This window comes from Elephas maximus, chromosome 21 (genome assembly GCF_024166365.1).
Source record: "Elephas maximus indicus isolate mEleMax1 chromosome 21, mEleMax1 primary haplotype, whole genome shotgun sequence".
NCBI lineage: Eukaryota > Metazoa > Chordata > Mammalia > Proboscidea > Elephantidae > Elephas > Elephas maximus.
This window is the reverse complement of record NC_064839.1, coordinates 75,038,510-75,054,146: the sequence shown is the minus strand read 5'-3', so window position 1 is coordinate 75,054,146 and position 15,637 is coordinate 75,038,510.

Sequence of the window (15,637 nt, the reverse complement as noted above, 5' to 3'; positions counted from 1 at the left end):
TGTCTTCAGGAAATGAAAGATCACATTGTGAAATTGATAGGTTAGAAGGCATTGGGAAATTTCTAGATTCTGGTCTAGGGCAAATTAAGGGCTAGGCTTAAGGATTTTCCCAAACTTTAATAACACAGGCAAAGGAATTGCCACAAACTCAGAATTTTTATTAGATATTTATTTTCCTGGCCAGTTGATTGGTAACAATTATTTCTGTTAACTAGTAGTGGCACAGATAGGAAAATATGTTCAAGAATAGAGTATAAGAGAGAATTTTAAATGACTCAGTAAAATTTTTGAATGTTGCCTTGAAAGGTGTCAAAATCATCAAAGTACAAAGGAATTAAAGCATATAGGGTTTATTTGAATGATTAATCTGTACGTATACCAGGAGATCTTTGGGTTCAGAGAAGAAAAAAAGAAAGAAAGGGAGGAGTCATTGTAGGCTAGTTACAGGGAGATTTTAAGGAGAAAAGAGAGGAAATTCAGAGTACAAACTTAACACTTTGGTTAACCTTAACATAATTAAATGATGCTCCTTTTTATTCTTGTGCCAGTAGTTGGTCATCCTGGCCTGGCCAGTCTCCATTCACTTGTGTAATAAAGACATCTCAACTACACAGGAAACAAGTGAAAACCAGGTTACTTTGGATAAAGTTAAATTCTTTACACAAGGTAAGCTTTAAGCAAATTCGTGCCTAACAGATGACTTATTACACGGGGAATTCTGCTGTTTTGAGATGGCTGTGTCTTCTGCCTGTCTCCTTCATTCTTATTTATTGGTTCTCTGGTCCATTCCACATTGGTCAGTGACCTTTGTGAAATTTTCTAGGCACTCAGAGGAATCTGTCAATCTAGGCCTCGATTTCTTTCCTTTTTTTTCTTTTTTTAACAGAGGGTAAAAAATATATATGTATACTACCTACGTCAATTTCAAAATTTATATGTAAAGTATGTTGAATAAAGATTTATAGCTATAAGCTAAATTAAATGTAACTGGAGGAGCCATTCCAGGAAAGGTAGCTGCAAGAGCAAACTGAACACGACTGTGTTCACACAACAAGCCATAGTCTTGCTTTTTGAAAATCAACGTGTAAAGCCACGGCCCACATTGCTTTCTGTGTTAATGTCTCCAAGTAGCCCAGGAATATCACTTCCCTAAGAACAATATTCAAATTAATTTTTGGCTTAAAAATCCCTGCATCAATTACTATTAAGTTGGGTTACTAACCTATGAAGGAGGGAAATTAATGTTTTAAGTTACAGAAGATGTTCTTTAAAAGAAAGTGTACTTGCTTTCTCTCTGAGCTAGGGACAACTTTTTCAACTCCTCTTTGAAAGGACAGTGTAGCTCTTTGAAGACTGCCACATTACATAAGTGATCCCAGTGCAAAATTTCTGCTACCTATAGATGGGTCCAACATCTCAGATTTGTTTCCTGTGTGGTGTTCAAACCGAAGCCTTTTGCACTTAAAATCTATCACAAATATAAATATATCCCCTAAACTGCCTATCTGGAACCCTGGTGGTGCAGTGGCTAAGAGTTTGGCTGCTAACCAAAGGTCAGCAATTCAAATCTACTACCTGCTCCTTGGAAATACTACGAGGCGAGGCAGTTCTACTCTGTCCTATAGGGTCGCTAAGAGCCAGAATTAATTCCACAGCAATGTGTTTGGTTTTTCTCCAAATATTAATTAATATGTGTATAAGAAATTATTTAATTATCTTTACCAATTAGTTCTGCAATTAGAATGCATCCTAGAAAGGAATTAAGTAGGATAAATAAAAACATGTAAAGATATGGAGAATACCTTTATGAAACCATAAATAATTCAAATCCATTCAAAACCATATCATATGATTAAGGATTTGAACATATATGAAGTTTCTTTTTATTCCATAAATTATATGGAAACCCTGGTGGCATAGTGGATAAGTGCTACAGCTGCTACCCAAGAGGTCAGCAATTCGAATCTCTCAGGCGCTCCTTGGAAACTCTATGGGGCAGTTCTACTCTGTCCCGTAGGGTCGCTATGAGTCAGAATCGACGTGACGGCAGTGGGTTTTTTAATATTAATATAACATATTGATACAATATAGTAAAGTATCTTGCATAATATAACCAACATACCATAAAATAAAATGACATAATGTACTTATTAAGTACATATGAAATCATAGAATCTTATCCATGTGACTTTGGACAATTTAACCTTTGTAAATTTCTGTTTCCTCTACCATAAAACCTAAATGCACAGAGAAACACAAAAATCAGGATATCAGAATATATTTATTGTGAGTAGATCCAATTTGAATTGGGCAGTGTCCACCCAAAAGTATTGGAAAGGCACTCCAATGAGGGGACAGTAAAAGCAGGTTATGAAGGCAGGGTCCTGGATTCCAGAAGAATTAAAATGGTTTCTCTCCTCATATATCTACAATAGAAAAATAATCGTACCTGATTTATACTGACGCTGCTAGGGTTAAATATGAAGTATTTACCACAGTTTCTGTCACATAATAAGCTCTCAAAACCTTCAGCCATTGTCAGCAGTATTATTAATATTTTTGAAATTATTATAATCTAGCAGAGATAATATGAAATGATATGTATGAAAACCATACAAATGTAACAGCAGTTTTGAAAGAACCCGTATATTAAATTTAAGCATGTTTATTTAATTGTTCAGTGTTTGTTCTTTTCAATTTTGTCTTCTTAAAATTAATTCTTTCTTTTTCTGTGACCCTTCAATTTAACAAAACTTTCTTTATTACAATATTTGATCTAAATCCTATAATTTTTAACTGTATAGATATTGAAAACAAAAAAAAAAACTGCTTGCCATGTTAAAAAAGTATTGAAGTTTACATTGAAGAAGTTTACATTTCAAGATATTAGAATTTTGACTGTCAGCAACCCCACCAACTTCCTCTAAAGAAAGATCAAATTTTACATTTTACATTCTCAATTCCACATTTGAAAAACCTAAATCGTTTTCACTATAGTTCAACCTAACAAACTTATAGAATAAAAAAAAAAATGAAAGTGGATTTAATAAAAAAAATTCTAGAAGTTCAGGGATATTTTTAGGTGTCCAATAAAGGTTTTCATAAGCATTCTTTTCCTTCTTAAATCTGGTTCAAAGCAGTAAATATTTCTAGATATCAGTGTTGCCTAAAACACCGTCATGTAACCTTCCAGGAAGGGCAAGAGTGAAAGCCATTCCAGCCCAGGCTCTAACCAGAGATACAAGTGTGAATGGACTTGTGTCTCCCTGGCTTTTCCCCATTGCTGGGCCTGATGGCAATTAGGATGCTCACCGCCGGGCTCCAGAGCCAAGCCAAGGGAGAGGACAGTGTATCCTGTTCTGTTCTGTCCAGCCACCAACCAGAAAGACTACATGCACTCTATTCCTTAAACTACCCTTTCCCTTTCATAAAAAGAAGTGAAAAATTGCTTTATGAATTTTCACCATGCTAAATTTTATGGAGTGAAAAACTGCAACAAAAAATTAGGCTATGATAAAAAAAAAAAAAAATCGCTATTTGCGTATCTGCATATCTTTTCCTGGTTGACTTTTGGGCATATAAACAAGATCATTACAGTTTTAATAAATCAGAAAAATGCCCCTACTTTCATTATAAAAGTGAGCAACTTAGTAGAGATCATACCTAATAGTGTCTCCATTTATTTTCAGATATGATGAAAGGTGTATCACAAAAATAGAGAGCACAGATTTTTTCCTTAATTATGAAACAACTTGGCTTTCTAAGGCAACATATTTCAATGAAAACTTTTAACAAATTACGTTTATGTTCTCTCTTAAGCAATAGGGAAAAAAATCAGAACAAAAATGACCATGTTAAAGGCTACCTCGCTTATACGAGAAACTCATTCTGTAATATTACAGGATCAAAAGTAAAAGCTAAAATAGCTGTTCTTCTCTGTAAGCTCCATGACCTAATATTTTTACGTTGCTTTCTCATCAATATTACCCTTTGCTTTGCCTGTAAAGTATCATTTGGGAAGCAAACCTCTTTGCAGACCTCCTCTCCATCTTTGTCATTTGGGTATACACTCTTCTTCATTACTTTCAACTTCTTGGGGAGAAATGCATTAAGGCCACCTGAACCTGCATTTTTGATGGATAGTTTCTCATATGACCTTAGAATTTGCTGACTTAAAGGAGGCCTCTTCTAGATCATCAAGTTTATCTGTCTGCACATAGCTATTTATTTCATGATATTATCTCTTCATCATTTCTAAAATAAGAAGTTATCATTCTACCATTTTCTTTTGTCATTGATTTCCTCTACATGTTTTTGTGACTATCTCTTTACTTACTGTTAACATGCTTTTGTTCTAAGTTACTCACCAAGATAATCAATTTTATCAGGCACTTAAAATTATTTTGGAATCACTATACTTTTTTGGTTTTACACTTTAGTAACCCTTGTTATTATAAATATCATGTTTTACCTAGGGGATATTTTTTTCTCTATCTTTATTATCACTTTCATAACTTACAACCTAGTGACCATATAGTACTGAAGGAAGAATGTTGAAATGTATGTGATTTCCAACTAAAAGAATATTTCACTATAATGCTTAGAAGTAATTGCTTTTTAAGTTAATGGACAAATTATTAAAATACCAACAAAATTGAATACTTATGGCAAATAACATCTGTATGTATTAAAAGGCTATTAATAAGATTTTTAAAAAAGGCTTCTATAAATACTCTAAAATATTGCAGTAAACATCCAAAAATTTTATTTTGGGTAATCGTAAATAGAAAGTTTTCCAGAAGGAATAGGATCGTTTTTGAGTAGCTAGAGTTAGAGAGAGTGTGTGAGAAAGAAAGGAAGAGATTCATAAAGACAGAGTTAGACACAGAAATGGGGATAAAGAAAGTAAGATAGAGAGATAGGGTAGAAAAACAGTGGGTGAGAACAGAAAGGTTTGCTGAAATTGATAGAGGGGAAAATAGAGCAACTAAGAAAGTAAGAAAAACACTTCAGAAAAAAAGAATATCCCAAAAGCCTATATGAATAAGCTGTCCAGCCTAATTCAAAATTAGTGAAACATAAATTAAAACCAAAGTGAAACATCAACCAACGCACAAAAAATAAGAGCTAAAATTAAATGGATTTGTTGTCGTTAGATACTGTCAAGCTGGTTCCGACTCAGTGAGCTCATGTACAACAGGACAAAACACTGCCCGGTCCTGTGCCAACCTCATGATCGTTGTTACTCTTGAGCCCATTGCTGCAGCCTCTGTGTCAATCCATCTCGTTGAAGGTCATCCTTTTTTTCACTGACCCTCTAGTTTACCTGGCATGATGTCCTCCTCCAGGGACAGATTCTTCCTGATAACAGGTCCAAAGTAAGTGAGACATAGTCTCACCATCCTTGCTTCCAAGGAGCATTCTGGTTGTACTTCTTCTAAGACAGATTTGTTCGTTCTTTTGGCAGTACCTGGTATATTCAGTACTTTTAGCCAACGCCACAATTCAAAAGCATCAATACTTCTCCCATCCTCCTTATGCATCGCCCAGCTTTCTCATGCATATGAAGTGATTGAAAACACCATGTCTTGGATCAGGCGCACCTTAGTCTTCAAAGTGACATCTTTGCTTTTTGCAGTTTTTTAAAGAGGTCTTCTGTAGTAAAAAAAAAAAAAAAACCAGTAGATTTGCCCAATGCAACGTGTCGTTTGATTTGAAATACCGAATTATGCAGAGGTTGTATAGCAATAGTAAAAGCTTAAATTGGTTTCACCTTTGTGGAAGCCTATATGCCATTTTCTACTGATGTCATCTATGAACACCTTAGGATTCAGCAATTTCAGTACTAGGCATATACAGGAGAAACGCATACACATGTGCATGAAAAGAAATGTACAAAATGTTCTTAACATCATTGCTCAAAATAGCCAGAACTGAAAGCTACCCAAGTGTCAAAGACAGTAAAATGGATAAATAAAATGATATCCTTACGATGGAAAACTATGCAGAGATAGGTATATGTGCAAAACAAAACAGAGCTGCAGTCACACACAACAGGTGAGAATTCCACAACCCTTATGTTAGTGAGGAGACTCTGGGTGGGCAAATGGTTCATGCACCCGACAGCTAACTAAAAGGTTCAAGGCTCAAGTCCACCCAGAGGTGCCTGGGGAGAAAGACCCTGCAATCTACTTCTGAAAAATCAACCAGTGAAAACTCTATGGAGTACAGCTCTACTCTGACACACGTGGGGTCGCCATGAGTCAGAATTAACTCGACAACAACTGGCACTGGTATGTTGAGCGAAAAAAATTGGACACAAGAAAATTTAGAAGAAAATATTGTATAACCCCATTTATGTCGCTATGGGACAAAACTAACCTATGGTATTAGAGGTCATAATAGAGGTAATTTTTGAATAGGCTAGATGTATTAATGTTTCGAAAGGGGCAGTAGGGTTAGAGTTTTTGTTAATATTCTATTTCTTGATCTGATGGAGGTGACATGGGCATATTTGGGATAATTCAGTGAGTTGATGTTATAATTTTTGTGCTTTTCAATATGTCAGTATATTTGAAAATATTATATAAAACAAAACAAACACAAAAAATATATATTCCAGGGAGTATATGTGAGAACAGATTATACTGCAGGTATGCATAATTACAAAATATAAATGCCTAGAAATTGAAGGCAAATACCCCGATATATAACAAGCTTAAAAGACAATGGGATTAGGGAAACTGAAGAAAGAGGATTTTGTTGAGAAAATGTTGGGTATACTAAAATCTATCTGTATTAAAAATATAGGCAGATAGGTAGATACAAAATAAAATATATGTGTGAAATATAAAATAGGTGAACACCAAATAGATTTTTAAAATTAAAAAACTGCTACCTATTTCACGTAAAATCATTTCTGGTTTTATAAAATGTAGATATTCAATAAAGGATACATTTCACTGATGTAGTAAAGTGAGGGAAAAAGAGGGCCCTCAGGTAGTTCAAATGAAATCTGAAGAAAGCAGAAGTTTAAAATGAATGTGAGGTTAAGGTACTGGATGAAAACTGTTGAAGAAAAATAAGAAGTTAAAAAAATGAAAAGTCAAACTATGTCTCCTAGGCATTTAAAATAGTTGGAGACAAGGCATCAGTAGAGAATGAAAAGTAGGGACTGGAAAATGTGGGATCTTGTCTTTAGGTAACCACTAATGAAGAAACAATTGCAGGAATTGTTGCTTCATGACATAATCAAGAGTGTGTTCACATAAAATTTCATGTTCTTGGTGTCCCATCCATTCCCTTCTCTGGGATTATGTATTTAAGGATCAAGAGGGAAATATATTTAAAGATCAAGAAGTCTTGTGCCTACCCAAAACCCAGTGCCGTTGAGACAATTCCGACTCATAGTGTGCCTACCAGAACTAAGAAATTGTTTTTTTGAGTCTCTGCCTCAACTTTCTATGAGTTTTTTAAATTCATTCTTATTTAATCACTATGCTAAGCCATTTAACACACGCACACACACACAGAGCAAGAGATTCTAACTTAGTATGTCACCACTTCCTTGAAAGTTTTAATTTTTAAACATGACAGTAATTATGGCAGACTTGGGAGTTATTAAAATAAATTAGCCAAGCTCTCTATCCTTGAAAAGCTTATGACCTACTGAATTTGGAAGAGGAAGAGATAATTTTTAGAAAGCCTAAAGGAAGAAAGCAAGGGATGGGTCCTAAGATCAGCAAAAAAAAGCCTGAGTAATACTCTATGCTCAAAGCATACCACATGATCTGCTCAAAGTCGTTAGTGAAGATTAGAAATTACTGGAAATGTTCTTTATGGGGTAATATTTTGTGGAGTGATGGAGATTTTTGCTTGATGATCAGAGATATTTAAAGAAGTTGACCTTGCTTATTGGTATTCTTGGCATGTTTCTTGGGAGTATCATTTTTAAAATTTTCTCCTTAGATTCATTTCTTTTTATACAGCTGGTGTAGAAAAATGTGTCTGTAGCTACCTCCCACTTGGAGAGATGCCTTAATTTAGAAAAAGAGTGCTCACCCAGGTAAAAGGGTCCTTTTCCATGCCATTTATCTGTCTCTTCTAGAAAAAGCAGCCCTGTGGGCTCACTCATAGTGGAGCCCAAGTCTCCAGAGGCCTATATGCAGGCTTGGTGGTGGATATAAACACTGATTTTTCCCCAAAATGTCTTCCTTTGCTTTCTGAAAACCTCAAGAGTTAATTGCTAATGAGCTTTAAGCTCTAGGTTGGCTTCTAGATTAACTCAATTAATTAAAAATTAAATGTGTTCACATGCTCTAAAAAATTGCGCTTCTATCTTGGTAGAGAAGGCTGATGACAGAGCAACAGAGATGAGGTGAAACTTAGATAAAATGCAGTTCAGTCGAAGACTAATTTTAGTCAAGAAAATAGTCAAGTGGGTTTGGGTAATTAAATAGAATTTAATTAAATTCAACAAACCTTTATTCCCTTTATACTTTGGTTTAATTAAGATTAAAGCATACCCCCAAAGTAAAATCTCATAGCCACAGTAAAGGCAAATATTACTTAAGGGAAACACTTACCTTTGATAGATAGCATATAATTGTTTTCTTAAAACATCATATGCTAATGAATTTTTTCTGTATTTCACTATTTTACTTTAGTGATACATTACAACATCGAAAAAAAAATCACATCAATGATGCTTAATTCACAGCAGCTCATTTGTTTTTTCCCCTAGATTACAGAAGACAAAGATTAGCTAAATACATAAATGAAAGACAACCAGCCATCTCCAAATAGTTATATTGCCTTTTGTTAATGTATTGAATAGAAAGTCTTAGATGTAAATATCACTATTAAATCTAAATCCTTTGTACAATGGCATTCACTCAACTACAATATTCATATGAAGGGAAAATAAAATGTACATTTAATTAACAGCTGGTTTGCCATTAAGTCCAAAGCTCACGTGACTGTTACTATCAAGAAGTACCAGCTTTCTCCAGTGTCTCAGCTGACAGTTAATGTTGCGTTACTATTGAATAGGTTAAAGAGAAAAGGTCTGGCTTCCAGGGTCAGAGGATGTGAGATCAAGAATATTTAAAAGAAATGGAAGAGCGTAGCTTTCTAGATTTTGACTTTTGACTCATCATGAACTGTCAAGAATTTAATTACATTGCTTTCTTCCCAGAACATTCAAAAGCCAATTGTACAGTTCTACTGATATATCTGTTATCTTTGCTTCACTGCTTCTCAAAGAATAAAAGTTATAATAGTAAAATTATATCAAAGGGTTACAATATATTTTCATTCCTTTATTGTTATCTATGTGGCAGAAATCTTATCTACAAAGGCTTAACAACGACAGGATATTTCACCACTAGGGAATCCAACAATATTCCAGGAGACTTCTAGAAAGATGGTAAAAGAGGTTAATTAGGGAGAAATTGAAAAGTCCATTGTTGGCACAGTTGGAAATTATTCTCAAGGAAAGGAACAAAACTGAATATAAATAAAAGAAGTCATAGGAGGAATTCTATAACGTAATAATAAATTTCCATTTTTAAACTATATAGGAGCAAAGCTTTGTAAAAAAAATTAAGATTTTTTTTTTTTTTTCCTCCCAAACCCTTGCTCATCAATGACATAAAAGGAAAATTTACCAACGCTCGTGATTTTCAGGTAAAGAATAGCAATTTGAAGAATCACAAAACTTTTGAATTGGAGTGAAACCTTGCTGCTGTTAGTTGCTGTCAAATAGGTTCTGACTCATGGAGACCCCCTGCAGAGTAGGATTGCTTCATAGGGTTTTCAAGGCTGTAACATTAGAGAAGCAGATTGTCAGGCCCGTCTTCCAGGGCATCTCTGAGTGGGTGTGAACCACAAACCTTTTGGCCAGTAGTCAAATGCTTAACCACTTTTGCCGCTCAGCCACCTAGAATATATTCAAGCCCACCACCTACTGCTATTCATTCTTTGGCCTGTAACTTCATGTTTTTTTTATAAGTCAGGACTCAGTATCTCCCAGGAAACCCATTCTATCATTAAACAAGTCTCAGCATTACAAAGATCTTAGTACTGCATTAAATATTGTTTTCATGGATATTCTTCCAATCAGCCTCTGCTTTGCTCTAGAATGTTCAAGTTCTCTTTCAAATGAATTATAAAATACTGTTCGATTCATTCTCTAGAATACCAGTGTAATAACATACTATCTAAAGTTTATTTATCAGTCAATTATTTGGAATTGGACATTTTGTCATAAAACACATGCTCACATTAAATCTCCAAAAATAAATGCATATATTCACACACATACATGCAAATATACATGCACTAATAAATTATCAAATAACACTATACTTAGCTTGGGAGCCCTGGTGGTGCAGTGGTTTAGAGCTATGGCTGCTAATCAAAAGTTTCACAAGTTTGAATCCACAACCTGCTCCTTGGAAACCCTATGGGGCAGCTCTACTTTGTCCTAGAGCGTCACTATGAGTTGGAATTGACTCAATTGCAACAGGTTTGTTTTTTGTTTTTTTTATACCTAGAGTTTAGTTTTGTAGGATCTAAACATTTATTTATCCATTGCCCAAATATTTTAATCATTTTTATATACAAGGCACAATGGCAAAAGATGATTCCAAGAAAGTTTATAAATTGATCATGAGGAAGAAAATGCATATAAATAAATAGTTATTACATAACTCTAGGAAAATGCATTCAATGTTTAAATTCTGGAGGCTAAAATAACCTCCTCCACATAAGTGACTGAGACTGGAAATTTCATATTAAGGGATAGGAGCAGGTCAGGTCCACTGCACTGGACAACTACAAGAAGAAGGAGTTGCATTGTTGTCTATGTGAAAAGCACTCCTGGCATGTGCACTATGCATCTAGCGTGGTCATATATGGTAGACCTGGGGAGTACAGCAAAGTATCACTTGGAGAAATGGGGTACCTAAAGATGACGTAGCCAATGGAAGGAGCATAGGCTTTGGAATTAGGCACGTTTTTTCTTTCTGTTTGACTACTCTGCACATGTGTATATATGTACATATACACACAGGTTGTACCTCTAAATCCTAAACAATTGTGAGACTGCTAGGATAAGTACTATCCAATCCGATTGGGTCATACACACAGGACACACAGTTTTGACAATTGAAAGCCATTATTATTTATAGAAGGTAAACAATAAACAAGAATAGATTACTTATAATGGATTTGAGGTGAACAGATTTGAGTATCCCACTTAGCATTATAGGGGAGTGTCTTGGTTATCTAGTACTGCTGTAACAGATATACCACAAATGGATGGCTTAAACAAAGAGAAATTTAGTCCCTCACAGTCTGAATTCTGACTGCCAGCTCCAGGGAAAGGCTTTCTCTTTCTGTCAGCTCTGGAGGAAGGTCCTTGTCATCAATCTTCCCCGGTTGAGGAGTTTCTCAGTGCAGACACCCCGAATCCAAAGGATGTGCTATTCTGGCTCTTGTTTCTTGGTGGTATGAGGTCCCCAGTTCTCTCTGCTTGCTTCTCTCTTTTATATCTCAAAAGAGATTGGCTTAAAACACCATCTAATCTTGTAGATTGAGTCCTGCCTCATTAACATAACTGTTTATAATCCTGCCTGATTAACATCATAGAGATAGTATTTACAACACATAGGAAAATCACATCAGGCGACAAAATGATGGACAATCGCACAATACTGGGAATCATGGCCTAGCCAGGTGGTAACCCAATAAGGGTGGGTCCTGTTTGGCTCAACCCCTCAAGTCAATTTAGAGACACCATACCTTCGAAAAAGAGAAAGTAGACTAAAATAAGCCAGTCAAGCAATTTGCTTGGAGACTAAGTTTCAAATCAAGCTCCCTGTTGGGGATCTAGGGCAGTTATAAGTTTCAGGACAGGGAACTTCATGGAATTCATGAAGTTTCTGGGAATAGGCAGACAATTACAGGAACTAATGAACATGTATGGGGGTGCAGTGGGGGTGTAATATGACAGCTAGGGGGCATGTGTTTTCTGAGGGGTAGAGACATGAACTTTTTCTAAGGACAGCTTTGAGGTTTGTTACTCCTGTCTGAATGGAGGGGGGGCAGTTAGTGAAGTGACCTTGAGGAGAGAAGCAGTAAGATGACCTTGGTCTGCTATGCAGAATAGACCCTGGGTGTGACAGGAGGAGGTGGAAGAGTTTAACCCTGTCAGTTACATTCCAGGAGGGGGAATAGCTTAACCCTGTTGCTTACAAAGTTGACACATGTTTGGGGGGGGGGCACAATTCAATCCATGACAGGGAGGAACCCACTTGTGTCTAAAAGGGGACCACTCAGCTTTTCTAAATTAACCATGTCCATTTCTGTGTCACTTGGCAGGTATCCCATTGACCAGGTATTAGCAAGTGAATCTCTCTCTAAACAGGTGTGCCATCAGGTCAGGTCAGGTGCAGTGTGGCTATGTTTGTTTTCCCTGTCTCCCTCCCTCTAACTCCACGCAGCTTTTCTTGGCTAATTCTGGCCCCCTGTGCTTGCAGGTCTAGCTCTCAACCAGAGCTTTGGGACAACCCTGGGCCAGTGCCAGGGTTAAGCTGGTATTACAACAGCTCTGGAGACAAAACTTTTATGGGTAAACTCTGTATCCTGAACGCCCAAGCCTGCTCCATTGTGACCTCCTTCTCAGAGTTGCCAGCTCCATTGTCAACCTCCTGCCTGAAGGTGCCAAGCTCCATGGGCCACCTCTGTGCACTGCAGCTGTCTGCCAGTCTCACAGTTCCTGGCGCTGCACTACTGCCACTGTTTCTCTGCTGATGGGCTCTGCTGGGCTCTGCTGTGCTTGCTGCTGTTTGTCTGTTTTCAGTGTTACCAGCTTAGTGTTACAGCCCTTGTTCTCTATTACAGCTCTCCTAGGAGGTTCTCAGCGCAGGGCCCCATGTCCAAAGGAGCAGCTTCCCTACCAGCTCTCATGGATCAAGAGGCCCCATCTGAACTTCTGTGTTTTGGGGATTTTATCAGTCACTGGGCAGGCCCTCCAGCCAATTCTGGTAAAGGTCAGCTACTAGGTGGGGCACTCCTAGATATCCATGACAATGTTGATCTAAAACTGACCATCCTTGCCAGCCACTCGTGCGATAGCAAACTGACCATCCTTTAGCAGATTTCTATCTGGCAATCATCCTGGGAGAATTACAAATTCGCAGCCAGAATGGCCACATAAACGGAAACCCGTCTCGCCACAATACTGCTGTAGTACTTATTGACCATATGAAACTCAATAAAGTAATTAACAGGCTAAGTGTTCTCATTCTTAAAGTAGATATATGATAAACTTTTCTTCAAGGTAGCTTAGAGAAGTGTATAAAATTATGAGCATGCTAAGTAGAGCACCTACTATAAAGCCTCAAAGGTTGAAGGCGGGATTCACTTTGACATTGTAATACTTCTAGAAGGAGAATCCATTGGTTATCAGAATTTTACATGCTTTATTGTTGTTTATCTTGATATGAATGACCCATAATATTTTAGCTGTCTGTTTTCCTGCTATTTAAATATGTCCATCAATTACTTCAAAGTATTTTCCGTATAAGTAACATGCATTAAGGCAATTCTCTTCTTAAAGGTAAAAGTGATACAAAAAAATGTCCTTCATTAATGTTTAAGTTAGTTCATCTAAATTTAACCTTCTTAGTAAATTGGGATGTTTACTGAATTATTTTATGGAGGACACACTTGTAATTAGCAAAAGCTGTGAATTTCCATTTAGTAAAATCTGAGAGAATAAGTTAGAAAATTGGTCACATTTGGATAACTCTCAAGTTTTTAAAAGATGAGATACTTGAGTAGATTTTTTTTTGGCAATATTTGCAAAACACTTCAAAAAGAGGTCCAAATATATTTTACCTAACTTAGTTCTAAAGGCAAAATATGAATTATCTTGTTTTCCAACCCTAAGTAAATTATGCCATCCACCTCTCCATCACCTACAGAGATTCCTCATTTTCTGGGACTATTCTAAACATTTATTTTATCACCTCTGTATGTCTTTAGACTCATACTCACTGTTTCAAGGGAAACTCTAACCAGATCACCTATTGTCTGCAGAGAGCTGGGATTTCAGATGAGCCCTGGAAAATCATTTTACCACTATGTTATAAGCAGTTTTGAAAATGGAATGCAGAACATATTTACTACACCTGGTGAGTCTCTAATTACAATGGTCTATATTCATCATTTACACACATTTGTCATTTTAATTAATTACTCAAGGCTCAATTCAATCCCTTTGCTGTATCATAAAATTCCCACTGATTTAAAAAGTACAATTGTTGCTATGAAGTACCAGACTTTTGGAATTGGCCATTTTTATACAAAGACTATTCAAGTTCCTGCCACTCAAAATCATTTTGTTTCTTTATTCTGTGACAATGAATGTGAAGACTCTCTTTTGAGTATTAAAAGTTCTACCTTTAGTCACAGAAACCCTGGTGGCGTAGTGGTTAAGTGCTACAGCTGCTAACCAAGAGGTTGGCAGTTCAAATCTACCAGGCGCTCCTTGGAAACTCTGTGGGGCAGTTCTACTCTGCCCTATAGGGTCACTATGAGTCGGAATTGACTTGACAGCAGTGGGTTTGGTTTTCTTGGTTTTATCGTTAGTCACAAACCTTATGTTTAACATTGTTATAAGAACCCAAATATGGTTATTAATACAACATATTATATTGTGTTAATAATTATTTCAAGTAAATGTAAAAGGCTTATTTGTTAGATAACATGTTTTCCCTTGGATTAATCCATTCCTAGAAATATCAAATGCAATACAAATATTTTAATTACTTGTAGAATAACATTTTTTTCCTGAACTTCATCCCCCCAGCCCCAAGTCAACCAATTTTGTTATAAACATAAGGTGTATTCTTGGCTGTTAATGTATTTAATAACTTTAAAGGAGATATTTAACCAATGTCATGAAATAAATCAGTCACAAATATGTAATGGAAATCTTTGGGTTTTGAGTAATGTGAAATTTTGTCAAAGAGATAAATTCTTAAGATGGCTTAACTGAACTACATAAGTAGTCTACACTAATCAGATTTTTTAATGTTGGTTACAAGTTTATTTCCTTTATGCATTACTTACCGCTATCAGTCAACTCTTTAAGCAAGGCATGTACATTGACATGTATGATTTCCTATAATAACTGTGAGAGTTTATTGTGTATTTTGACTTTGGTAGGTAGCTCTTCTGGTGTCTTATATGGAAAAACTGACTGAATTCTCACAAAGAATTTGTGAGAAAGTCCTATTTTTACCTCCGTTTTAAAGGAGAAAACTGAAGCACGGAGAGATTATGCAATTTCTGCGGTCACATAGTACAGATTGGATTTGACCTCAGGTTCTACCGATTCAGAGCCTGAACTCCTAACCATCACGTTCTCCTCACGCCATATTGTTTTCAATTATTTTTTTTTATATTAGAAAGTATTTGAAGATTGAGACCTAGTCTTAACCATCTTTTATTTCTCCCATAATGCCATTAAAAAATCAAGTACCGAATACTTTTTTTTTTCATTGACATAGTAGTACATCTTTTAAATTCAGGCATAATTAGTGGCAAGCTCAATATTTAAATTGAG